This window comes from Meles meles, chromosome 3 (genome assembly GCF_922984935.1).
Source record: "Meles meles chromosome 3, mMelMel3.1 paternal haplotype, whole genome shotgun sequence".
NCBI classification, from domain to species: Eukaryota; Metazoa; Chordata; class Mammalia; order Carnivora; family Mustelidae; genus Meles; species Meles meles.
The window spans coordinates 146751208-146778935 of NC_060068.1; the positions used below are offsets into that span (position 1 = coordinate 146751208).

General features: G+C 37.9%; 1 pseudogene; it reads right to left on the minus strand.

Annotated features, from left to right (window-relative positions):
- LOC123939289 lies at window positions 1-27610 on the minus strand (annotated as a pseudogene).
- Window positions 27611-27728: the final 118 nt, after the last annotated feature.

Consider the following 27728-nt stretch of genomic DNA (forward strand, 5'->3'; position numbering starts at 1 on the left):
CTAGATCCTGGGAGCACTACTGCTCTGTGCCAAAAATTCTAGGTACTGTCCCTGAGTCCCGAAGTGGTCAGTTGGCAGGTTGTATGCCATCCACGCCACTTCTCCCACAAATAGCTATGTGGCCTCCACGGAGTTCTTTTCATCCAGCGTGAAGTGGTGATAAATCCCTGCAGGAAGGGTGATCATGTCCCCTTGTTCGAGGAAAATGCGGATCTCCTCCACATCAAAGTACCCGCTGTCGGCCAAGACCTTGCTGATCGCCATCCAGGTGCAAATACTCCTCACTGAACATCTTAATCTTTTCTTCATAATTTGGATGTTTATTCTTGCATATAGTTGTTATATCTGTCCAGGAGTAGTTACTCCCTTTTTGGATCTCTCCTAATCCCGGATCATTCGATGTGTCAGCATCCAGCTTCCAGTAAAGAACCTGAGCCCACTCAGCTGCTTCAGGCGGTCGACCAGGTGGCCGGGCTGTGCATGGTCCTCAGTGGTCTTGTTTATGGACCTGGCCTGCACCCGTGGCCAGGCCATGGCTCTGCAAGCACCTGCCTGCCCCTTGGTCTGCCCCAGCCCGCTGACCTCTTGTCAGCCACTACAGCAGGGACTGAGCCAGACCCCATCTTTTACCCTTTATGTCACAGGCTAATTGAGAATTGACCACTGCAGTTGGCAAAATGCAGGTGACCTAGGACTTCTTCCTGTGTGGAAGTCACATTTTGAAGACTTTATGGGCTACTCCTTGTAGACTGGCTCTTGATAAACTAAAGGGAAGAGAAAAGAACATAAAATATTCTTTTTCCTCCTAATGATGTACGAATTTCGAGCCTGAAGTCTCCTTAAAATCCTGTTTTGAATATCAGATATTAAATAGTATCTTTTCTTTGCATTTTTTCAGGCATCCTAATTTTACCACCTCTATCATACACTGATGCCTTTTGTTGATCGTGTACGTGGAAAGAGAAGAAAGAAAAATAAATTGTTTTTCAAACCATTAGCTGGATTTCTATCTGTTATTTTTCACCACTCTATATATTGATCTCTATTATCTATTCATCTGTCTGTCCTCATATTGCTTATCTGTCAATCTTTGTGGCCATAATATGTAGAAACACCCTTGTGTTCATACACATGCAGAAAGACACATCTGAAATATTTTTCAGCCAAACACTAATAATTTTTTTTTCTTGTGTGATGAGTTTTTGGAGATATTTTGCCTTCTTCTTTGTCCTTTTATAAATTGATCAAATTTCTTTTCATATAGAAAGGACGTATAATTTTTTTTCCCCCTTTTATTAATTTTTTCAGCGTAACAGTATTCATTCTTTTTGCACAACACCCAGTGCTCCATGCAAAACGTGCCCTCCCCATCACCCACCACCTGTTCCCCCAACCTCCCACCCCTGACCCTTCAAAACCCTCAGGTTGTTTTTCAGAGTCCATAGTCTCTTATGGTTCGCCTCCCCTCCCCAATGTCCATAGCCCGCTCCCCCTCTCCCAATCCCACCTCCCCCCAGCAACCCCCAGTTTGTTTTGTGAGATTAAGAGTCATTTATGGTTTGTCTCCCTCCCAATCCCATCTTGTTTCATTTATTCTTCTCCTATCCCCCTCCCCCCCCATGTTGCTTCTCCATGTCCTCATATCAGGGAGATCATATGATAGTTGTCTTTCTCCGATTGACTTATTTCACTAAGCATGATACGCTCTAGTTCCATCCACGTCGTCGCAAATGGCAAGATTTCATTTCTTTTGATGGCTGCATAGTATTCCATTGTGTATATATACCACATCTTCTTGATCCATTCATCTGTTGATGGACATCTAGGTTCTTTCCATAGTCTGGCTATTGTAGACATTGCTGCTATAAACATTCGGGTACACGTGCCCCTTCGGATCACTATGTTAGTATCTTTAGGGTAAATACCCAGTAGTGCAATTGCTGGGTCATAGGGTAGTTCTATTTTCAACATTTTGAGGAACCTCCATGCTGTTTTCCAGAGTGGTTGGACCAGCTTGCATTCCCACCAACAGTGGAGGAGGGTTCCCCTTTCTCCACATCCTCTCCAGCATCTGTCATTTCCTGACTTGTTAATTTTAGCCATTCTGACTGGTGTGAGGTGATATCTCATTGTGGTTTTGATTTGTATTTCCCTGATGCCGAGTGACGTGGAGCACTTTTTCATGTGTCTGTTGGCCATCTGGATGTCTTCTTTGCAGAAATGTCTGTTCATGTCCTCTGCCCATTTCTTGATTGGATTGTTTGTTCTTTGGATGTTGAGTTTGCTAAGTTCCTTATAGATTTTGGATACTAGCCCTTTATCTGATATGTCGTTTGCAAATATCTTCTCCCATTCTGTCAGCTGTCTTTTGGTTTTGTTAACTGTTTCCTTTGCTGTGCAAAAGCTTTTGATCTTGATGAAATCCCAATAGTTCATTTTTGCCCTTGCTTCCCTTGCCTTTGCCGTTGTTCCTAGGAAGATGTTGCTGCGGCTGAGGTCGAAGAGGTTGCTGCCTGCGTTCTCCTCAAGGATTTTGATGGATTCCTTTCTCACATTGAGGTCCTTCATCCATTTGGAGTCTATTTTCGTGTGTGGTGTAAGGAAGTGGTCCAATTTCATTTTTCTGCATGTGGCTGTCCAATTTTCCCAGCACCATTTATTGAAGAGGCTGTCTTTTTTCCATTGGACATTCTTTCCTGCTTTGTCGAAGATTAGTTGACCATAGAGTTGAGGGTCGATTTCTGGGCTCTCTATTCTGTTCCACTGGTCTATGTGTCTGTTTTTGTGCCAGTACCATGCTGTCTTGATGATGACAGCTTTGTAATAGAGCTTGAAGTCCGGAATTGTGATGCCACCAACTTTGACTTTGTTCTTCAATATTCCTTTGGCTATTCGAGGTCTTTTCTGGTTCCATATAAATTTTAGGATTATTTGTTCCATTTCTTTGAAAAAAATGGATGGTATTTTGATAGGGATTGCATTAAATGTGTAGATTGCTTTAGGTAGCATAGACATTTTCACAATATTTATTCTTCCAATCCAGGAGCATGGAACATTTTTCCATTTTTTTGTGTCTTCCTCAATTTCTTTCATGAGTACTTTATAATTTTCTGTGTATAGATTCTTAGTCTCTTTGGTTAGGTTTATTCCTAGGTATCTTATAGTTTTGGGTACAATTGTGAATGGGATTGACTCCTTAATTTCTCTTTCTTCAGTCTTGTTGTTGGTGTACAGAAATGCAACTGATTTCTGTGCATTGATTTTATATCCTGACACTTTACTGAATTCCTGGACAAGTTCTAGCAGTTTTGGAGTGGAGTCTTTTGGGTTTTCCACATATAGTATCATATCATCTGCGAAGAGTGATAGTTTGACTTCTTCTTTACCAATTTGGATGCCTTTAATTTCTTTTTGTTGTCTGATTGCTGAGGCTAGGACTTCTAATACTATGTTGAATAGCAGTGGTGATAATGGACATCCCTGCCGTGTTCCTGACCTTAATGGAAAAGCTTTCAGTTTTTCTCCATTGAGAATGATATTTGCAGTGGGTTTTTCATAGATGGCTTTGATAATATTGAGGTATGTGCCCTCTATCCCTACACTTTGAAGAGTTTTGATCAGGAAGGGATGCTGTACTTTGTCAAATGCTTTTTCAGCATCTATTGAGAGTATCATATGGTTCTTGTTCTTTCTTTTATTAATGTGTTCTATCACATTGATTGATTTGCGGATGTTGAACCAACCCTGCAGCCCTGGAATAAATCCCACTTGATCGTGGTGAATAATCCTTTTAATGTACTGTTGAATCCTATTGGCTAGTATTTTGGCGAGAATTTTTGCGTCTGTGTTCATCAAGGATATTGGTCTGTAGTTCTCTTTTTTGGTGGGATCCTTGTCTGGTTTTGGGATCAAGGTGATGCTGGCCTCATAGAATGAGTTTGGAAGTTTTCCTTCCATTTCTATTTTTTGGAACAGTTTCAGGAGAATAGGAATGAGTTCTTCTTTAAATGTTTGGTAGAATTCCCCTGGGAAGCCGTCTGGCCCTGGGCTTTTGTTTGTTTGGAGGTTTTTGATGACTGTTTCAATCTCCTTACTGGTTATGGGCCTGTTCAGGTTTTCTATTTCTTCCTGGTTCAGTTGTGGTAGTTTATATGTCTCTAGGAATGCATCCATTTCTTCCAGATTGGCCAATTTGTTGGCGTAGAGTTGCTCATAGTATGTTCTTATAATTGTCTGTATTTCTTTGGTGTTAGTTGTGATCTCTCCTCTTTCATTCATGATTTTATTGATTTGGGTCCTTTCTCTTTTCTTTTTGATGAGTCTGGCCAGGGGTTTATCAATCCTATTGATTCTTTCAAAGAACCAGCTCCTAGTTTCATTGATTTTTTCTATTGTTTTTTTGGTTTCTATTTCATTGATTTCTGCTCTGATCTTTATGATTTCTCTTCTCCTGCTGGGTTTAGGGTTTCTTTCTTGTTCTTTCTCCAGCTCCTTTACGCGTAGGGTTAGGTTGTGTACTTGAGACCTTTCTTGTTTCTTGAGAAAGGCTTGTACCGCTATATATTTTCCTCTCAGGACTGCCTTTGCTGTGTCCCACAGATTTTGAACTGTTGTGTTTTCATTATCATTTGTTTCCATGAATTTTTTCAATTCTTCTTTAATTTCCTGGTTGACCCATTCATTCTTTAGAAGGATGCTGTTTAGTCTCCATGTATTTGGGTTCTTTCCAGCTTTCGTCTTGTGATTGAGTTCTAGCTTCAGAGCATTGTGGTCTGAAAATATGCAGGGAATAATCCTAATCTTTTGATACCGGTTGAGACCTGATTTGTGACCCAGGATGTGATCTATTCTGGAGAAGGTTCCATGTGCACTAGAGAAGAATGTGTATTCTGTTGCTTTGGGATGAAATGTTCTGAATATATCTGTGATGTCCATCTGGTCCAGTGTGTCATTTAAGGCCTTTATTTCCTTGTTGATCTTTTGCTTGGATGATCTGTCCATTTCAGTGAGGGGAGTGTTCAAGTCCCCTACTATTATTGTATTATTATTGATGTGTTTCTTTGATTTTGTTATTAATTGGTTGATATAGTTGGCTGCTCCCACGTTAGGGGCATAGATATTGAAAATTGTTAGATCTTCTTGTTGGACAGACCCTTTGAGTAGGATATAGTGTCCTTCCTCATCTCTTATTATAGTCTTTGGCTTAAAATCTAATTGATCTGATATAAGGATTGCCACCCCAGCTTTCTTCTGATGCCCATTAGCATGGTAAATTGTTTTCCACCCCCTCACTTTAAATCTGGAGGTGTCTTCGCGTCTAAAATGAGTTTCTTGTAGGCAACATACTGATGGGTTTTGTTTTTTTATCCATTCTGATACCCTGTGTCTTTTGATTGGGGCATTTAGCCCATTAACATTCAGGGTAACTATTGAGAGATATGAATTTAGTGCCATTAGTAGCCTGTAAGGTGACTGTTACTGTATATTGTCTCTGTACCTTTCTGATCTACTACTTTTAGGCTCTCTCTTTGCTTAGAGGACCCCTTTCAATATTTCCTGGAGACCTGGTTTGGTGTTTGCAAATTCTTTCAGTTTTTGTTTGTCCTGGAAGATTTTGATCTCTCCTTCTATTTTCAATGATAGCCTAGCTGGATAGAGTATTCTTGGCTGCATGTTTTTCTCGTTGAGTGCTCTGAATATATCATGCCAGCTCTTCCTGGCCTGCCAGGTCTCTGTGGATAAGTCTGCCGCCAATCTAATATTTTTACCATTGTATGTTACTGATTTCTTTTCTCGGGCTGCTTTCAGGATTTTCTCTTTGTCACTAAGACTTGTAAATTTTACTATTAGGTGACGGGGTGTGGACCTATTCTTGTTGACTTTGAGGGGGGTTCTCTGCATCTCCTGGATTTTAATGCTTGTTCCCTTTGCCATATTAGGGAAATTCTCTCCAATGATTCTCTCCAATAGACCCTCTGCTCCCCTCTCTGTTTCTTCTTCTTCTGGAATCCCAATTATTCTAATGTTGTTTCGTCTTATGGTGTCACTTATCTCTCGAATTCTCCCCTCATGGTCCAGTAGCTGTTTGTCCCTCTTTTGCTCGGCTTCCTTATTCTCTGTCATTTGGTCTTCTATATCACTAATTCTTTCTTCTGCCTCATTTATCCTAGCAGTGAGAGCCTCCATTTTTGATTGCACCTCATTAATAGCTTTTTTGATTTCAACTTGGTTAGACTTTAGTTCTTTAATTTCTCCAGAAAGGGCTTTAATATCTCCAGAGAGGGTTTCTCTAATATCATCCATGCCTTTTTCGAGCCCGGCTAGAATGTTCAGAATCGTCATTCTGAACTCTTGATCTGACATAGTACCAATGTCTGTGTTGATTAGGTCCCTAGCCTTCGGTACTGTCTCTTGTTCTTTTGTTTGTGGTGATTTTTTCCGCCTTGTCATTTTGTCCAGATAAGAGGATATGAAGGAGCAAATAAACTACTAATAGGGTGGCAAAGACCCCAGAAAAATGCGCTGTAACCAAATCAGAAGAGACCCCAAATTGGGGGGGGGGGGGAAGGGGATAAAAAACAGGTTCTGAAAAAAAAAAGAAAAAAAAAAAAAAGAAAAAAATTTAAAAAATAAAACAAATAAAAAAATATAAAAAAGAAAGAAAAAATATATTTATTTAGATGAACTAGTCAAAAAACGTTAAAAAAGAAAAGGGTAAAAGTTTTTAAAAAAATTTAGCAGAAGAAGAAAAAAGAAAAAAGAAAAAAAAATTGAAAAAAGAAAAAAAAATAAAAAATTGAAAAAAGAAAAAAAAATTGAAGTAGCCGCAAGACTAAAGAATCATGGGGAGAAAGCCATGAGTTCCATGCTTTGCTTTCTCCTCCTCTGGAATTGCTCTGCTGTCTTAGGAATTGAATCTGCTTTCTCCTTGATAGATGAACTTCGTCCTGGCTGGATATTTTGTTGATCTTCTGGGGGAGGGGCCTGTTGTAGTGACTCTCAAGTGTCTTTGCCCGAGGCGGGATTGCACCGCCCTTACCGGCGGCCGGACTAAGTAATCGGCTCGGGTTCGCTTTTGGGAGCTTCTGTTCCCTGAACGCTTTCCGTAGAGTTCCGGAGGACGGGAATGAAAATGGCGGCCTCCCAGTCTCCGGCCCGGAGGAGCCGAGAGCCTGGGGCCCCACTCCTCAGTGCGCCCCCAGAGGACAGCACCCAATCACTCCCGTATCCCCAGCCTCTAGCCGCGCTCCGAGCTCACCCAGCCCGCGACCAGTTCAAGGTAACCCCGAGCTGAGAGTTCAGTCCTCGGCTTTGTCTTGGCAGCCGGCTTCTCCGTTCTAATAGCTGCGAGCTCTCCGACACTCCGACACCCCCGATCCTTCTGTGACCCTGCGGGGCCTGGGGCCACGCTGGCCCCGCGTGGGCTTCACCCCGGTTTAGCCCCTGGAGCAATGTCCCTCAGTGGAACAGACTTTTAAAAGTCCTGATTTTGTGCTCCGTTGCTCCGCCGCTTGCCGGGAGCCGGCCCCTCCCCCCGCGGTCTATCTTCCCGTCGGTTTAGATTCACTTCTCCGCCAGTCCTACCTTTCAGAAAGTGGTTGATTTTCTGTTTCTAGAGTTGCTGTTCTTCTTCTCTTCGCTCTCCCGTTGGATTTGTAGGTGTTTGCTATGTTTAGATAAGCTATCGAGCTGATCTCCTGTTACCTGATGTAGTCTCAGCCTGCTACTTCTCCGCCATCTTGACTCCTCCCAAGGATGTATAATTTTTACAAAAAATATTTTTCTTAAAAATGAACTAAAGTAATTTTTGTCATTGGTTACCTGGAATAGTAAAAATAGAACCCACCTCTTAGTGTTGTGATGAGGATTAAATGAAATTATAAGCATGGGGTGTATCTTAGGACTTCCTGTGGTATATTGGTGATGCTTCTGTATTATTTTAGTCCTTCTTTCCTAATCATGTGTAATAATTATGGACATTGTACTTGTTATACACATCCAAAATCTCAATGTATTTTCTGAAATTGCTGGAAAATATCATCTTTCATAAAACAAATTTTGGCAGTAGTTAAAATTTTATATCTGAAATAAATTAAAGATAACTTTAGCCATTAAAATGAGACCCCAAAAAAGCAATTGAGTAGAGGGTAAGGTAATATTTCACAGAAAAAGAATGAATCAGTTTAAATAAGTTCAAGAGACAGTTTAAAGAAATTTAAAAATCTAATCATAAAAGGGAAAAATCTAATGTAAGTACAAATGGGTTCTTCCTCTTCCATCTACAGTTATAGTAAGCAGTATATTATGAAAAACTTCAAACTCATTTCGGCATGCATATTTTCTGCTAAAATGGAAATTTAACCATTTCAATGTAAATTTGCTAAGAAGTCATCAAAACAAAACTATAAGTGCTCAAGACTGAAGTAAGGTAGTGCGAAGGGATTTTGTCCAAAAATTCTTCTAAAGACTTTCTGTTGTTGTTTCAGTGTGATCCCCAATGGAAAGCAACAGAAAGGTGTGTGTACACTGATTCTTGGCTATAACATTTTTGACTCATACAATTCTGGATATAATTTTTAAATTCCCTTTTTCATTTGCTTTATCTGTTTAACTTTTGTTCAAGTACTCTCATACCTGATTTCCCACGTATTTTCATAACATTTGGGTAACTTCCTCTACTTCAAAATTTTGCCATAGGAATTAATTCCTCTATTAATTCAATCCTTAAAGACTGAACTGCTCTGACGTCAAGTGTTTATTAATACATGGGTTTGCAAACTCAAGTCGAGTATTAAACATTCCAGCTAAGGCAGAGTTCTGTGTCTTCTTATTTTGCCTTGGATATAAGACATGCAAGCATAAAATTCAGTGATCTCTGAGAAAAAAATGAGGATTTCAGTTAACCAAAGATTCTCAGATCCATTGTCAATGGTCTAGTCCTAGAAGGGGGATCTGGTGGACCCCCATCCTCTGTGGACTTCCTTTTCAGTATTTTGGATCTCTAATCAATTGTGAAATTGCACATGAGGGACACAAAAGTTATTTACTGTCACAATAAATTACATTCCTTGCACTAGAATTTTTTCTTATGGGTGGTTTTACTCTGATTATTTGAAGGTAGCCTATAATTTTCTCTTTTTTAATTACAGACCTACATTTTGGTTACATTTTATGAAATGACTAAATGAAAACACCTTTGATAGTACTTGGGACACTAAAGACACTAAAGAGTTGTTAGTTTTCTTACCTTTTTTCTACACTGAGAAGATTAATATACACGGCTCACTTTGTTAATGTAAATCTAATGAATTTTTTGGGTCACGATATTGAAAAGAGCCAAATATATACTTAGTCATTCAGAGGAAAAAGGAAGCTTTCTAATTCCTGAGCCATGAATTTCCCATTAACATTTTAATTCTTTAATCCATAGAGGAAGCTATGGCTGGCTAATAATATAATACAAAGTTTACCTATAAATCTTCTGAAAAACACATTGCATATCTCATAAAGGTATAGTCATATTTTAAAAGTAAAAAGAGAACTTGTTTTATGTATAACACCCTGTAATGACATGAGGATTTTAAAATGAACAATTATTTTTATTACTCTTTATTAATTTTAAGGTGGACCTCTGAGTTAAAATATTCAGATATGGTCAGTAGAACCATCTGATGAAAAATGAAAAGGTAGAGCTTATGTTTTCATCGTTGCTATTTCAGAAACCCCAGGATTACAAAGGTTTAATATTTAAATCCGCTTGCTTTTGTTTCCACAGAGTAACAAAGATACATCTAAAAATCACTGAAAATCACTATTTCTCTTTTGCCATTGTACTTTGAATACAAATGATTACAAGAATGTTTTTTCTCTTTTTTCTTAGGCAAGCTTATGCTTTTAGAATGGAGAAGGTACTGACATACAAAATGAAGGAAGTGGTGTTGGAAACTTCCTCAGAGAATAAAGCTTATTAAAATAACAAAACATAATAGAGCAGAAATAGTCTGTTAAAAACTGGTGTGGTTGGCTTTAGGTAACATTGTTATTAAAAGGAAATCTTTTTTCATATTTCTCAGCCCACAGCATGTATAAAATTAACAGTAAAAAGAAGAACTCAGAATGAAAAAATAAATGTTAAAAATATATCTTGATAAAACGGTCCCTTTTCCCCTGCCTAACTTGTAAATTAGCCATGGGAACCTCCCACCTGTACCAAACTCTCGTTCGGAAAGTATACCATCAGTCTTCCCTTGAGCTTCCCACGGTTTTTATACCTCATTTAAAATTTCCTTTACCCACATCTTTTCTCCCTATCATTCATTCTTTTCTAATATCCTCAGTTGGCAGTGAATACAGTTTTACAAAATTAATAAAGTAAATGAACAAATGGAACGGTGAAAGAACACTGTCCATACTTGACAGAGTGGAGATGATTTCTAGTGTAATTCTAATTTAGGGTCTCACATTTATATTATACCCTGGACTTTATCTTTGACCCTCTTGCTCCTCAGAGTGTGCTCCTTGGACTATAAGCTTACACCACTGTGGGAGCTTGTTGGAAATGCAAATTTTCAGTCCTTATGCAGACCTATTAGATTGAAATCTGCATTTTAACCAAATCTCCAGTTGTTTCATTGGCTCATTAAAATTTGAAAAAATCCTGCCCAGCCTACCTGTCCTTATGCTGCTTGAGCTTAACTGAAACTATAGGCAAGCTTTTAAAATGTTTCAATACTTAAATTCAATAAAATTACCTTTTAATATTACTAACATCATGTTGGATAACATAGCCAAGTTGGACTGACTCATTCAATTTTTAATTAAAATTTTTTTTCACTTCAAAATGCTGTCCAATTTCCTATTTCCCATTAGGTATCAGCCATTAGGTATCTCTATTAGATATATCTCAATTTCCATTAAATATCTCAGAAATCTGAGAGAATGTATACTACTACACTGACCCATTTGTGTTACACCACTTTGGTGGGGCTGGGAAATTCAGATTTTTTAGTCTTCCAATCTCTCCATTTGCAATATCCAGTGACTTTTTCAGATATCTCCAAATCTTAGTTTATTTTACATTTCTCTGGCCACAAGTCCAGTCTTGCCCCTAACAACGCTTTTGGCATCCATCCAGTCTCTGCTGTTTCCACCGAGCTTCCTAAAAACAGAATTTCCTAAAGTAGATTCACAGGAAAACCTATTCTATACTGTATTAGTGAGAATGACTTCCCCACAGTGTTCAGTGGGCAAGCATGTTTAGGAATGCTTGATAAAGCACGAGAGGATTCTTTACCAGCAGTGGGTCATGCTTTGAATAGCACTACACTACAGCGTAGTTCTCAATCTGGGAAAGATTAGATATTTTTAAAAAACCCTCAAAACTAATCCTTGACCCCAGCTTTCATAAGCTTATGGTCATTTGGTAATCATCAATGAGCTAGATGTATAAGGTGTTTTCAAACATCATTTAACCAGAGAACATTTTTCCCCCCAACAGGGAATTTACAGAAACGGGAGCTCTGTACCATGTTTTAGAAAATGCAATTAGAAAAGTCTGGTTTCTTCATGTTCTGCTTTGGACTTAAAATGTCTTCCCACTCCCTATCATAGTAAGTTCAAATATCTGTGGGGTTCCCCTCTTTCTCCCTTTAGGACTTATTTGATCTTATTCTACCCTATTTTCCTACCTACCCAAAATTATGTCCCCTGGCTTTACCACACTCAGAGTTATCCATCAGAAAGGCTTCTTACCACACCTCCTCCCACCTACATAAACCATACAAAGCCCTACTCCCCAAGCATTTGCTCACAACATTCTCCCTCCAGAGAAGGAACTTTCAACATACCACTCAAATCTAAAGCATATTTAAGGCCCAGATAAGTTTCAGACTTCTCTGCCTTAGAGTGAACTTTCCAAAAGTAAACAAAGAAAAAAGGATTTCTGTGAAAGTGAATTATTAAGACAGTGCAGGAAAAAGTAGGCAGGTGAGGAAGAAAGGGGACCCATGGTGAGAAGGGAGCAAGCATGGCCACCGTATGGAGTGAAGTCCCATAGAGTGTCACTTGGGCTCAGCCTTGAGCCTAGAGACGGTGTTGTGACATCTCTGAACTGTCTCATCCAGGTGCATTGATTAGTCTGGGCCTGGTTGGTGGGGAGGGGCAAAACTGTGCAAGTATTCTCAGCTTCCCTCTGACTGAGACACCAGGGAGCTGGCAGCTGGGAATGTACGCACACAGAGCCTCTGAGTACAAAACTGGTAATACATGCAATCAGAGATAGCCATGCAGCCATTGTATCAGCTACAGCTTCCTGGACCATCTCTATAACACTGCGGCTCTCTGTTAATTAAAGCCTCACTAAACCTGTGTCTAGTTTTATCTGGTTTTGCACTTTTTTGCTCTCCATGTACCTGTATCTATTTTTCTATGTTCAGCGAGTTTGTGAGCTCTTCCCAAGCAATACCTAAGCATGAGAATTCCCCTGTAATTGTGCATTCCCAAGCAAACTCATTTATTATCTAGGAAGCATATTACCAAACAAAAATTAGGCTTTGCTTATCAAGAATATGAGGGTGACAGTGACATGACTCCAACACACATTGTCTAACAGGAGAAGCAAGATAGAAGCTGGGATTCCAGTTGGGTCAGGGTTGAAGGAAAGATGATTATTTTTTACCACTAAGTAGGACTTGAACTAGATGATACTTTACAAATGGGTTCATTTCCCTTGATATTTGGATCATGATAAAATATAATCTCTTTTTCTGTTGGAGAAGTCAGCAAGATTACATGATAGTTTGATGTGAGGCACCTGGGCGGTTCAGTTGGTTAAGGTGGGACTCTTGATTTAATCTCGGTTCATGATCTGAGAGTCATGAGACCAAGACTCTCAATGGGCCTTGGGCTTTGGGCTGGAGCCTGCTTAAGAATCTCTCTCTCTCTCTTTCTGTCCCTCACCCTCCTCTCAAAGTAAAAAGATAGATAGATAGATAAATTGATGTGAGGTGAGCTGACAATGCAATTTGGAAAAATGATTTATGAGTCAGTCGATTCACATCACCACTAAAAACATTCACGACTTTATTGTCTTCTTCTCTAACAGGGTTGATGGTAATATTTTTTTTGTTACCTTATCTTTGTTTTGAGGGTTAAATGAGATAACAATTTATAATACATAATACATTTAAATTTATAATACATATAAATAACAATTTATAAATCATAAAGCACTGTTTCCATCTTAGCAATCATAGTAGGTATATTATGCAAATAAATAGAATAGTTGTAGTAGTTACTCAAGTGCAAAACAATGTTAGAATCCAGTTAAATCCTTTTTAGAAGCCAAAAAGCTTTTAGCGAACGCAAAATTCTAAGCTGATTTTCATTTATTTAAGATTTTTATAACTAGAAAATATTATAGCATATAATCACTGTGTGAATGATAGGTTGCTGTTTAAAAGCTCAGAGTTGGAAATCTGCATGTTTCAAATTGTGTTGCCTTCCCATATCATTTCTTTTTCCATCATTAAGGCAGCTTTAGCATGAGAGGCTCAAAATTGCCAATTAATTAAAACCGTTGCCCAGTTTCCTTCAGCTGTGCGTGTAGCCCTGATTGAGCTCTGCAGCTGGGTGAATGCAACCCTGGAATACCAATCTCATCTCATAATTGTTTGCACAGCGTTGAACCTCTCAAATATGCTGTCTGATGTGCCAAACAAAGACCGGAAAGCCTCAGTTTTCCTAGACTTTTTGGCATATACATTTATACCACATCTGATCTTTTGGAGAGCTCTTTGAAATGAACATTTGGGACAAGTATTCTAGATTTTAACTTTCTCTGTTTCATATTGGAAACATCCTTCCTCTAGGTGCCCCAGAGATGACATCAAAATAGTGCTGCTGGTGATCAGGGTTTTCTGGCTCACTGCTAATCAAGGCCAAGAGAAAAGAAACCAGCAAAGGCTTCTGAGCAGTTCCTGGGCACGGTGCGCAAGTCTTGAGCAGTGAGCTTTGCAGTGAGCTCTAATTCCATGGTGGCCATCAGTCTCATCCCCTCTCAAGGAAAGACAGCATCCTTAGGCTTCATTAGTGAAAACTGGATTACCTATTATCCTGAATTTTCTGCAGCTTGAAGGTCACGTTCAATTCTTGGCCCAGAGAATCTGATAAGTTACCTTTTAGTGAGCATTTGTATCATGTCAGAAACTATATCATGCTATATGCTTTTTCGCATTTGATCCTTACATTAATTCCAGAAATAGGTGCAATCTCGATCCCACTTCCAGTGATAGAAAATGAGTTTAGAGATTGTAGTAATTTCTCATCTTCATCTAGGTTTCCCTAGAGCAGAACCAGAGATAAGAATTCTAGGCCAAGTGGTTTACTAAGAAAGTACTTCCAGGAGAAACCAAGAGTTAAATGGGAGAAGCAGAGTGGGGAAGTGGAGAGATCCAGAAAGGAAGAAACTTGACAGAGTCTCAGAGGTGACTTTAGCCTATGAGCACAGGGGAGCTCCGGAGTGTGAGGTAAGCCTCAACGTTACCCAAATCTGAAGTGAGGGAGCTCAATCTTTCATACCTCCACACTGAGCAGTAATTTGTGGACGCTCACCTAGGGGGATGTAAACTCCTAGGTACTTTTTATTCCAGGGTTAGCAGGTTTCTAAAGTCTCAGGCTGTTCCAGGAGGGGAAAAAATGGGGTTGCTCCTGGTAATTGGAAGAGGAATTTCAACGAAGGAGTGGTAACTCAACCAACATTATCCTGTGCAGTCAGAGTGAAAATGCAGCGTGGCTGAGATTTCAAACAAGCTCTCTCTGACTCTAAAACTTGGGGATTTTCATCACTATCCTGAATGTCAGACAAAAGTGATCTAAAGAGTGGGCAATCAAGGTAATGGGGGTTCTGCATCTTGTGTCCCAGGAGCAGTTGTTGACAAAAGTTAACCATAAAGATCCTAAAATAAGGAAGATTAGAGAGAGAACAGAAAGTTGTCTTGAGTTAGTTTGACAGCTATGAAGCCCTTGGAAGTAAGAGTTTTAAACAAGGTTGTTTCTAAGAGAAAATAGAAATTAAAGGGTATAAACTACAGGGAAACAGTTGAAGCTTGATATAAGGAAGACTTTTAGGGCAGTAGGACTTCTGTAGAAATGGAATCAGCTGTTTCTACATAGAAAAAGTTTGCCATACTTCACATTTTCGGATGGTCCTATTATCATCAGTCAAAGAGAGTCATTGCAATGAAAATTGGGATAAGAGACTGGCTTCTAGAGGCCTTTGATTTTCTAAAATGAGGGCATAATTTGGAGAAGCTGTTTGACTTGTTCTGTTCTCATTCCCAGTCATAAATGTTATGGTGCTATTATAAATGTACCCCCTTTGTTTTAATGCAAAAAATGGAGTGTGCTACCTTCCATTTGAAATATGAAATTTAAAAAGAGTCAATTGCCCTGCCTCGCAGCCACCCCCTCCCATCACCTTTTCCATCACATCTGTTCCTTTGTAATAAAATGAGCCAGGAGACAGGATGACTGCTGCATTAGGGAACTGAGTATGTGTGAATGTCCTCTAAATTGCTTAGGATAAATCTGAACTTCATGAAATTGAAGCAAGATGATTGTAAAATAGAGTTTAAAGGGAACTAAATATCGCCACAGAGAATGTGGCTGCAAAATTGAGTCAAAACAACTCAAAATAACTAATCTGGTACAGACAAGTTCAATAATTAATAATCCCACTTCAGAGGAAACTGTTTGTAGGCTATCCACAAAGTATTTTTACTTACGCTTTTAAGTTTTTCAAAGCCTGACACTGAAGGTCTTAAATTATTCAAATTCTATGTATTTATTTTAAAAACATTGAAAATCCTGAGAACGACTTCTTTGTTCCAGAAAGAGTTTCTCTTTTTCTTTTCAAATAAAGTGTCACACCTAAATAGTCAATTATCAAGAACATTAATGGTGGTTAACCAACTCATCAGAATCAGTTCTTACCTTTTAGTATCGCTTCAGGATAAGCAGAAGGAAGTGCAGAATTGAATAATTAACCAGGAACATGCAGATGAAAAGCTTCTGTGTTTTCCTTTCATAAAAACAATTATCAAGGTTTTCTCAGTGACAGATTTGAGTCTGTTTGGAGATTTTTATTTTCTTAACCTCTCTGCCTTTTACTCTGTTTCTCTCTTATTTTCTATGCCTCTCTCTCTCTGTTCTTACCTTGCTTTCTATGTTACTTAAGGAAGAAAAACTCTAATGAAAGGATGCTTAGTTTTCTGTTCCCTAATGGAAAACACAGGTAAGCAGATTGGTGGAGACAGTTAGTGTGAATAGCAATATCTGGGAGGGTTTTTGTTGTTGTTGTTTGTTTTAAGTAAAAATATGGTGCTTTTGGGCAAGTCCCCATCTGATAAATGGCTGCCTAGCTCTTTGAAGAATCCTCTCTTCCAAGAAGTTGGTGGATAAGATTTCCTATATTTGTAAAGCAGGTTATACCTAATTTTTCTTTTCTTTTTCTTTCTTTTTTTTTTTTAACCAAACATTATGTTTTTAGATTCATCCATGTTAATAGATATAGATGTAATTAATGTGTTTTGACTGCTGTGAAATATTCCCTTGTGTGACTGTATCACAATGTATTCATCCATTTTCAAGGTAATGAAACGTTAGGTTGTTTCTAATTTGTCTTTTATTGACAAGGCTACAGAGACTTTCTTTTATACGTCTCTGCATGCACAGGTTGGTTTCCCAATGCTTAGGACAGGATTTTCTCCATCTAAACTAAATGGTGCCATATTGATCCCCAGTGGGGCCCATTGACTTAGCACTCTTATGCTTGATGTAAGTGGGGAACAGAAACCAGTGTGTGAGTGAAATGTCCTTTGTGACTTAATCCTATAATGTGTTAGTCAAGGAGATAACGTGGAAAGATGGACTTCAAATGGCAAGACAAATGTTCTATTATGGATAATAGTCTCAGTAGCATAACTAAATACATAACCTAATTATAAAGATGTTTTGAACATCCATGGTGGTAAGCAAAAAACACAATAAAAACGATGCAACTGAGGGGAATTTTATGAAGACTGGGAAAAAAGTAAGCTAGACTCTTCATGTTGGCCTTTGAGAAGCTGTATGATTCCCTTTCTAAAAGTATTTCGCTTTTTTGTATATAGGTCTATGGCTTATTTACTTTTACGTTATTTGATATCTTTCTGTATCAATCAGGCTCTTGTCTAATTTCTTCTGCTAGGGTCATAATTCCTATTGTACAGTCAAAATCAACAACACTTTTTCAATTTAATATATATTTATTGAATATATATTAAGGACTACTTCTCTAGGCCCTCAAGATTTGGCAGTGAGCAAGACAGAGATGCTCCTTGTGTACACAAAGCTTAGAGTTTAATATGGGGGGAAAGACAGTAAAAAAGAGAACACAATAACTTCATGTACTATTCAGAGCATGAAGGAATTGGGGCTTCTGGGCACTTCAGTTGGTTAAGCATACAACTCCTGATTTTAACTCAGATCATGATCTCAGGGTGGTGAGATTGAGCCCTACATTGGCTCCGTGATGGGCTGGGAGCCTGCTTAAGATTCTTTCTTTCCTTCTCCCTCTGCCGCTCCCCCCGCACCCCCTAACCCAGTGACACATGTGGGCACTCTCTCTTTCTCTTAAAAAAAAAAGTGTGAAGAAACTAGAAGAGTGACTTCAGGGTCTAGGGTTCATCGACAACATATTTATTATGAACATCTTCCATGTAACAATGCCATGGCATCAGTTCTTACCAATTTTGTTCAGCGTGCAATGTACTAGAGGATAGAGGTTTTAGCTTTTGAATTTGACTTGAGATGGCCTAACAATATTATTCATATGAGGACTTTTGATATCATCAGCTGATCATATCAGGAAAGTTATTATTGTAGTAATTTTATATTTATGGTGTAATAGATAAACCACATAGATATTTCAAGAAAGAAATTTATAATACAGCAGAAGAGATCACAGACCACACATAAAAAGTTACCAGAACTCAAAATAGCAATTGGTTGCTCTCTACTGGGAGATGTACACCCTGAGAACTAAAGGAGTTCAGAAAAACACTTTGGGGTTGTCAAGAAAGAATTCCACCAGGTGTGATTTAAGTTTGAAGATTGATTGCAGTCTGACATTGAGATTATCAACTTGGATCTGTGTGGCATTATAATTCTCTATGAAATTAATTCATTTACTCTGGCGGCTTTTCTCTCCTTGCCCCAGATTCCATTCTGAATTAATTGGACTTCCATCTGGCATTTGCTTATTATGCCTGATCTCTTGCCTGGTATGACCTTCAGTTGTTCTTTTCTTGTCTCTTCCTAGTCTTCTAGTTTCTTTACTTCTTTCTACTGGGGCTGGGTGGGTCTGGAATTCCTCTGTGCCTGGAATCACCTGCAAGCTGCCAGGTTCATCCTCAAATGGCCTCTCCCTTCTTTCTATTAATTGCCACAGAGATAAGCAATGTGTAGAAAAGGAGTCATACAAAGGAAAACAAAATCACAGAGATTTTCTCAGGCTCAGAAAGAAAAAAAAAAAAAAACGTTGGCAGCAATCTTCTTTCAGAGTTCCATTCTCAACAGCTACCTTGACAAGTTTCCTTCAATTTCATTTTATTTTGCTTTCAAATAAAGCAGAACAAAATAAAAGGACCAACAAGTTGTATTGCGCTGACAATACAGAAGCACACTTTTATGAGTAAGAAGGTGAGTTTGGAAGTCAGTCTAAGGAAAATGAAAAGAAAAAAGGGATATACTAGAGATTCCACATAAAGGAAAAGAATGAATGAAATTGTGAGAACAGAATATGCAGAATTCTAAATAATAGCAACTAAAAAATACAGGGTCTAGTACAGGAGCATCCAAGATTTTTCTAGAGGAACTGTGAACTTTCAGCATAAGATTGTTTCAGGAACTAACTTTTCAAAAAAAAAAACCCAATGTAGATTCTCATGTATTTACTCAATATATTTATGAAGTCTGGGTAATGCAGCCATTGTTGCAGAACTGAGATAAAGATCTGAATTTCTGCCACTGAACAGTTTGTGGTCCAGAGTAGAGACAGACATTCAGACAAAAGACGGTGGTAGAATATGTTCGTTAGCTAAGGCAGCTCGGAGCTGGGCAAGAGCGTCATGGAAGCAGGTTCTACTTAAGTTTTCTCTGAGTAATTAATGTTTTATATCTAGGGTGGCTTTAGAAGCTTTTGTCATCTTTTCAATTTGACATTACAATTTAAATTTCAGAGTTAGGTTCATTGATCTTCAAACCTTTAAAGCATTCTTTTTGCTACAAAATGGGATCTGGTGACTTTCCCTTTCCTTCATCCCCCTTAAATCTTATGCTCCTTTTCACAGCTGCCTTCCACCCTATTCTGATTTCTCTCCTTAGACCCAGATCTCTCACTCCTTTCTCCTGGTTTTATGTTCTAGGCATGGAGACAGGGTGTCCTTTTCTATTTCATTGCTCTCCTCTACCCAGCTTTAGTGCCTGGTGCGGGGTTCTGCTCCAAGATGGCTTGTTGACAAAATGCCGGAAGTGTCTAAAGCCGCCCCAGAGAGATGGTGTTATTGCAATGCTATCTTCTTATGGATTTCAGAAAGAAATCAAGGGAACTGATTAAACAGAGAATGTATTTGTACTGCAGAATCACCTCCCTGAGAATCAGTGGGAAGTAAATTACAGGAAGGAATCCTGCAGGGAAAGTTGTTCTTGATTAGACATCACTCTCACTGACCGCTCAAAGGGAAGCCCAGGGCTCAGCAGTGGTACATTTTCACACAAAGCACAGGAACCACGTGAATTAGTGCTGACAGAAAAATAACCTGTTAAAGGAACTGGTTTGGGATTCTATTTTAGCAAGGACAGGAAGCCCAATGATTCATTCATGGGTCGATATCTTTGAAGGGAAGTACAAACCTATCATGTGGGAGAATGCTTCCCAAGCAGGAGCTCTCTGTAGGTGTACTGATATATATATAAAAATATTTTAAATTACCATTTACTTTTAATTGTTCTCAGTACAATATTCTTATATAAATGTGCATGGCTATAAAAAATGTACAAAGTAAAATGTTAAATTTCCCCTCTATTCTTCCCCTCCAAGGTAACTTTCATTAACTGGTATGTATCATTCCTGTTTTCCATTTCTCCAGATATGCCATGTATAATGGATTTTAAAAATATGTAGAGATGAGATCATACTAAATTTGTATTGCTCTGTAATTTTTTTTTTAACATCCTTTGTTTAGATCACCAAGCTGGAGATAGAAATTTAACTATACTAGTATGATGTATGAGGATTTATACTGAATAAATTCAAATTCAGAGCAGAGTAGCCTGGGCTAAATTCTTGGTTCTGTTGGGCCCATTTTCAAAGAAGTAATTGAGTCTCAAGTGGGGAATTTATTTGGTGTCTGGTATTTGAAATAACTTAAAACATGAACAGAGAATGGTTAATCATAGAACCCGATACAGAGGAAGAACTTAATAAATACTTGTTCAATTGCATTCAATCAATTTCTCTTAGTCTGCTGTTACAAGTGAACAGTAGAGTTCTCTTAGTTAATCTGTCTATATATTGTAAGATATCAGCATCTGAATCTGTCTTATTTTATCAATTAGTCTATAAATATTTATTGATTGCTTACTGTAGTCTGTCAATGAAACTCACCCACTATGATGAGTCTTTTCCACGTCAGAATTTTTGAAGGTGGGAAGGCATTCTCAAATCAATACTATGATCAATAATAATAAGCTGTTACATTTGTAGAGTACTTTGCTGTTTACAAGACACTTTCACATAGCCTCATCCCATTTAACACTCAAAAACAGCTGTGGGAGACTGGTATCATTCCCATTTTATAGAGAAAGAAAGCAAGCCTCTGATAGTAATTGATCAGCCCAAGCTGCTGAACACAGAAAAGTGAAAAAGCTGGGACTCAACCTTCCTTACTTCAAATTCAGGTTTCTTCTGGTATATTTCTTCTTGTTACAAAAGTTACTACCCTATGGGACAAGCTCATTAAAAATAAAAGTATCAATGGATAAGGAAGATGTGGTCCATATACAGGATTGAGTATTATGCCTCCATCAGAAAGGATGAATACCCAACTTTTGTATCAACATGGATGGGACTGGAAGAGATTATGCTGAGTGAAATAAGTCAAGCAAAGAGTCAATTATCATATGGTTTTGCTTATTTGTGGAGCATAAGAAATAACACAGAGGACATGGGGAGATGGAGAGAAGAGAGTTGGGGGAAATTGGAGGGGGAGATGAACCATGAGAGACTATGGACTCTGAAAAACAATCTGAGGGTTTTGGAGGGGCGGGGGGTGGGAAGTTGGGTGAGCCTGGTGGTGGGTATGATGGAGGGCAGGTATTGCATGGAGCACTGAGTGTGGTACATAAACAATGAATTCTGGAACACTGAAAAGAAATTTAAAAAATAAATTAAAATCAATTCATATCCGAAGGGCTGTTTATATAAAGTGGGAAAGATGGCCTCTGTTGGTGTCAAAAATAACAATTTGGTACATTCTGAGGATACATGTACATTCAACCAGTATTATATTCAAATCCACTGGTTCTCAATATACATTCTTTTGACTAGGAATATCAGCATCCCCTGGGAACTTGCTAGAAGAGGAAGGCCCCCACCCTAGATCTACTGAACCAGGATCTGTTTGGGAGCTAGAAATCTGATTTTAATAAACCCTCTAGCCTATTCTAATGCACATTAAACATTAAAATTTGAGAATCATAGTTCTTCCCAGTGAAATGGAGGAAGATAAAGAAATTGTTAATCAAGTCCAAACAATAACCATTTTGAATCTTCCTGCTGAAACATACTCCTATTGAGGTACAGAGATGTACCTCCTATAGCGATCAAAGGCCAGCTTTCTCACTTGAAATACAAGCAACTGCTCTCTGATACAGGTCAGAGCTTATTGCTTCCAGGTATAGTAGTGAGATTTCATTTCGCTTAATGTATCCTCCGTATTCTGGCTATTGTAAAAACTTTTTTTGACACCTCCACAATATATTTCTCTATTAATTCCCATTTCCCACACAAGAATATGAAGTACTTTTGTGCCTTTTACTGATTTAACACTGCAACCTTAAAAAAAAAAGACAACAAACAAAACCATAAAAATAATATTTCCTAAATCTTAAATACACTTTAGATAACAGTGGTTATCTAATCAAAAGTAACCATCTTGCTTTTTGATGTTTACTTTTTGAAGAGTGTTATGGACTGAATGTCTGTTTCCACAAAATTCCTATGTTGTATTCCTACCCCACAATGAGATGGTAGGGAGTGGGACCTTTAAAAGGTAATTAGGATTAGATGAGATGGTGAGGTGTGGTCTTCATGAATGAGATTACTGCCCTTGTAAGAGTAAAAAAAGACCTGCTTCCCCTCTGATCTCTCTACCACATTCAGATGCAAGAAGTTGGCCATCTACAACCTGGAAAAGGATCCTCACCAGAACATGACCAAACTGGTCTTCTCCCTGATCTCAGAGGATTTCCAGCCACTGGAACTGGGAGAAACAAATTTCTGTTGTTTATAAGTGACCGAGTCGAAGGCCATTTGTTACAGCAAGACAAAGCAACTAAGACAGCAACGAACTCATAAGCACATAATTAAAATGTGTGGAGGGGAAGCATAAAAGACAAGAGGGTTAGGTCAGAGTTAGGCTACTAGGCTACTGTTTAAAACCTTTTCCACATCATGTTAAGATTTGAAGTATTCTTGAATGTGGTTTACTGCAGCAGGGACCTGAGATTTAATTCACATCATCCTGGGGTGGCTCAGCATCTGCCTCAGGAAATTCTTGGGGATTCTCCCAGATATGCAATCATCAACGTAATGTAAAAAATAATGTAGGGGAAAGAGTCTGTTGATAGTTTTTCTATTAAGTTAGAGGAGTTTCAAGTTATTGCATGAAAAGATTGTCAACCAAAGAAAATGTTGTTGAGTGAATTAATGAACAAATCTACAAGAAGCAGGGTTTTAACCAGCATGCATATTTTTTTCTATGGAAATTAACAGATATGTGTAGTCCACAAAAACTTCGATGTGCTTTTAATAAAAAATTACTGGGATTTATTTTTAAAAGCAGTTTTAGGTTCACAGCAAAACTGAGGGGAAAGTACAATGAGTTTCCTCATACCTCCTGTCCCCACACATACACAAACCACCCAACTATCCATTTCCTTCACTACAGTGGTACACTTATCACAATTGATATACCCACGTTGACACATCATAATCACCCAGAGTTCGTACTTTACATTAGGGTTTATTCTTGGTACAGTCTAGAAACTTGGACAAATGTCTAATGGCATGTATCCGTCATTGCAGTATCACACAGTAGCGTTTTCCTGCCCTAAAAATCCTGTGCCTTATTTATTCATCCCTCCTCCCCCCCTCGACCCAAAACTGACAATCACTGATCCTTTTACTGCTTCCAAAGTTTTACCTTTTCCAGAACGTCACATAGTTGGAATCATATAGCAGGTATCTTTTCACATTGGCTTCTGTCATTTAGTAATATGCATTTAAGTTTCCTCCAAGGGGTGCCTGGGTGGCTCAGTGGGTTAAGCTTCTGCCTTCAGCTCAGGTCATGGTCCTAGGGTCCTGGGATCGAGCCCCTCATCAAGCCCCACATCGGGCTCTCTGCTCATCATGGAGCCTGCTCCCTGCCCCACCCCCCCTTCCTGCCTCTCTGCCTACTTGTGATCTCTGTCTGTCAAATAAATAAATAAAATCTTTTTTAAAAAGTTTCCTCCAAGTCTTTTCATGGCTTGATAGTTCATTTCATTTTAGCACTGATAACATTGCATTGTTTGGATGTACCAGTTAATTCATCCATTCACCCATGAAGTGCATTTCAGGGTCATCTTGGTTACTTCCAAGTTCTGGCAATTATTAATAAAGCTGCTATAAACACCCATGAGCAGATTTTTGTGTGGACATAAGTTTTTGATTCTTTCCTATTGCTTCACAATCATGCCAGCATTTGTTGTAAATGTTTTGGATTTGACCATTCTAAGAAGTGCATATTGATATCTCATTTTTTTTTTTTATTTTCAACTCCTTGATGACATATAATATTTATCATCTTTGCTAAAGTGTACTTGCCCTCTGAATATCTTCTTTGGATATATGTTCAGGTCTTTTCTATTTCTTAATTGGGTTGTTAATTTATCTTCTAAGGATTTGGTCCATTAATCTAGATTATCAAATCTGAGCATAGAATTGTTCATAGTTTTCCTCTATTATTTTTTTGGTGTCCTAGAAATCAGTAGGGATGACTCTTATTTTATTTCTTATATTAGTGATTTGTATTTTCTTTTTTTTTTCTTAGTTTCCCTGCTAGAGGCTTATTAATTTTACTGATACTTCAAAAAACCCATTTTTTCCCCATTTTATTTATTTTTTCAGCGTAACAGTATTCATTCTTTTTGCACAACACCCAGTGCTCCATGCAAAACGTGCCCTCCCCATTACCCACCACCTGTTCCCCCAACCTCCCACCCCTGACCCTTCAAAACCCTCAGGTTGCCCCAACCTCCCACCCCTGACCCTTCAAAACCCTCAGGTTGTTAATTTTGTTTATTTGCTTTATTCATTTCCTGTTTTCAATTTCATTGGTTTCTGTTCTAATTTTTATCATTTCTTTTCTTCTGTTTACTTTGGATTTATTGCTCTTTTTTTTTTTAAGTTTCCTAAGTAGCGTAGATTACTGATTTTAGATCTTCCACTTCTAATATGTGCATTTAATGGTATACATTTCTCTTTCATACTGCTTCTTTGAAACCCACAAATTTTGAAAAGTTTTATATTTTTATCTTCACTTAGTTCAAAATATTTAAAAATTTTTCTTGGAATTTCTTCTTTGACCCATGTGTTAGTTAGGAGTGTATTGTTTAATTCTAAAAGATATATGCATCCCTATGTTTTTGCAGCATTATTTACTATAGCCACGATATGGGAGCAACTCAAGTGTCCATTCATAGATGACTAAAGAAGATGTGATATATAACATGATGGAATATTACATAGCCTTAAAAAAGAATGAAATCTTGTCATTTGCAACAATATGAATGGACCTAGAGGGTAGAATGCTAAGTAAAGTAAGTCAGTCAAAGAAAGACAAATACCATATTATTTCACTCATATGTATAATTTAAGAAACAAAATGAATAAACAAAGAAAAAAAGAGACACACCAAAAAGCAGACTTTAAGCTGTAGAGAACAAACTCCTGGTTGCCAGAGGGGAGATGGATGGGTAAAATAAATAAAGGGGATTAACAGTACTCTCATCTTGATGAGTACTGGGAAATGTATAGGATTGCTGAATTGTTATACTGTATGCTTGAATCTAATGTAACACTGTACATTAATTATACTTGAATTTAAAAAAAGAGAAGTGTGTTGTTTGATCACCAAGTATTTCTAGTTACTTTCATTGTGATCTAAGAGCAGACATTGTATGGTTTCTTTTTTTTTTTCTTTTTTTGATGTATTTAGTTATGTTTTATGGCCCAGAATGTAGTCTATCTTGATAAATGTTCCATGTGAGTCTGAGGAGAATTCTGCTGTTGTGGGATGAAGAAGTTCATAGATGCCAATTACATTCACTTGATCTATGGCACTCTTAAGTTCATTTATGTCCTTACTGATTTTCTGTCTGCCACATCTGTCCATTTCTGGTAGTGGGATGTTAAAGTCTCCAACAATAATAGTGAATTCATGTATTTCTCTTTGCAGTTCTATCAGCTTTTGCCTCACATATTTTGACTCTGTTGTTAGGTGTCTATACATTATGTATTATGATACCTTCTTAGAGTCTTAACCTTTTTATCATTGTGTGTAGCTTCTCTTCATCCCTGATAATTATTCTTGCCCTAAATCCATTCTGACTGAACTAATATATCTACTCTGCTTATTTTGATTAGTGTTAGCATGGTCTATCTTTTTCCATTCCATTCTTTTAATCTATATATGTTTTTATATTTAAAGCAAGTCTCTTGTAAGAAACATAACTGGGTCTTGTTTTTTGGTCCGTTCTGACAATCTTTTATATATATATATATATTTTTTTTTTTTTTTTTTTTTGAGAGAGGGAGTAAGTGTGTGTGTGGGAGTGAGGAATGAGGGGCAGAGGAAGAAGGAGAGAATGAATCTTAAGCAGCTTACATGCCCAGCACAGAGCCCCACATGGGGCTTGATCTCATGACCCTGAGATCATGACCTGAGCTGAAATCAAATGCTGGACACTTAACCAACTGAGCCACCCAGGCACTCCCTGACAATCTGTCTTTTAAGTGATGTAGTCAGATCATTAACATTTAAAGCAATTATTAATGTAGCTGGATTAATATCTATCATATTTGCTACTGTTTTCTTTTTTATTATTCTTGTTCTTTGTTTCTATATTTGTCTTTCACACTTCTTCTTTTACTTGTTTTGGTTTTACTTAAGAGTTTGCAATATACCTAGTCTGGGTACACTTTCAAATAACATTATACTACTTCATGGTAGTGAAAGTAACTTTTAATAGAAAATATTCTTAATTATTCTTTTTTGCCCCTTGTATTATTGCTGTCATCTGTTGTCATTTATTCTATATATATATATATATATATATATATATATATATATACACATTTATACATTTTGCCATTATTTTGAACCAACTTTCACCTACAAATAGAAATTTTGCTTAACCTTCATTTATTACTTCTCTGATGCACTCCCTTTATTCTTGTTGATCTGAGTTTCTGACTTATATTACTTCCTTCTCTCTTTTGAGATTTCTCACAAGGCAACTCTACTGGAAGCAAATTTGCTCAATCTTGGTTGTCTAAGAAAGTCCGTATTCCTCCTTAAGTTCTGAAGGATAATTTCACAGAGTAGCAAATACTAAGTTGGTATTTTTTTCCTTTAAACACTCTAAATATTTCACTCTACTTCCTTCTTGCTTTCATGGTTTCTGGAGTTTTTTTTTTTTTTCCATTGTCTTCTTTTATGACTTTTGTTTATTTCTTCTGAAGTTTGAATATGACATGTCTAGGTGTAGGATTGGTGTTCTGTAAACTTCCCGGATCTATGGGTTGGCATCTAACATTAATTTGGAGGAATTTTCCATCATTATTGTTTCAAATATTGCTTGTGTTCCTTTCTTTCTTCTCCTTCTGGTATTATTACATGTATGTTACACCTTTTTTTTTTTTTAAAGATTTATTCATTTGACACAGAGAGAGATCACAAGTAGGCAGAGAGGCAGGCAGAGATAGAGGAAGGGAAGCAGGTCCCCCACTGAGCAGAGAGACCCATGTGGGGCTCAATCCCAGGACCCTGAGATCATGATCTAAGCCAAAGGCAGAGGCTCTTAACCCACTGAGCCACCCAGGCGCCTCATGTTACACTTTTTGTAGTTGTTCCACAGCTCTTGAATATTCTTTACGTTTTTTTTTCCCAGTCTTTTTTTCTTTCTGTTTTTCAATTTGAGGAGTTTCTGTTGTCATATCCTCCATCTCAGAGATTCTTCCCTTAGCCATGTCTAGTCTGCTAATGAGCCCATCAAAGGCATTCCTCATTTCTGTTACTGTGTTTTTGATACCCAACATTTCTTATTGATTCTTTCTTAGAATTTTTATCTTTTATGTTATTTATCTG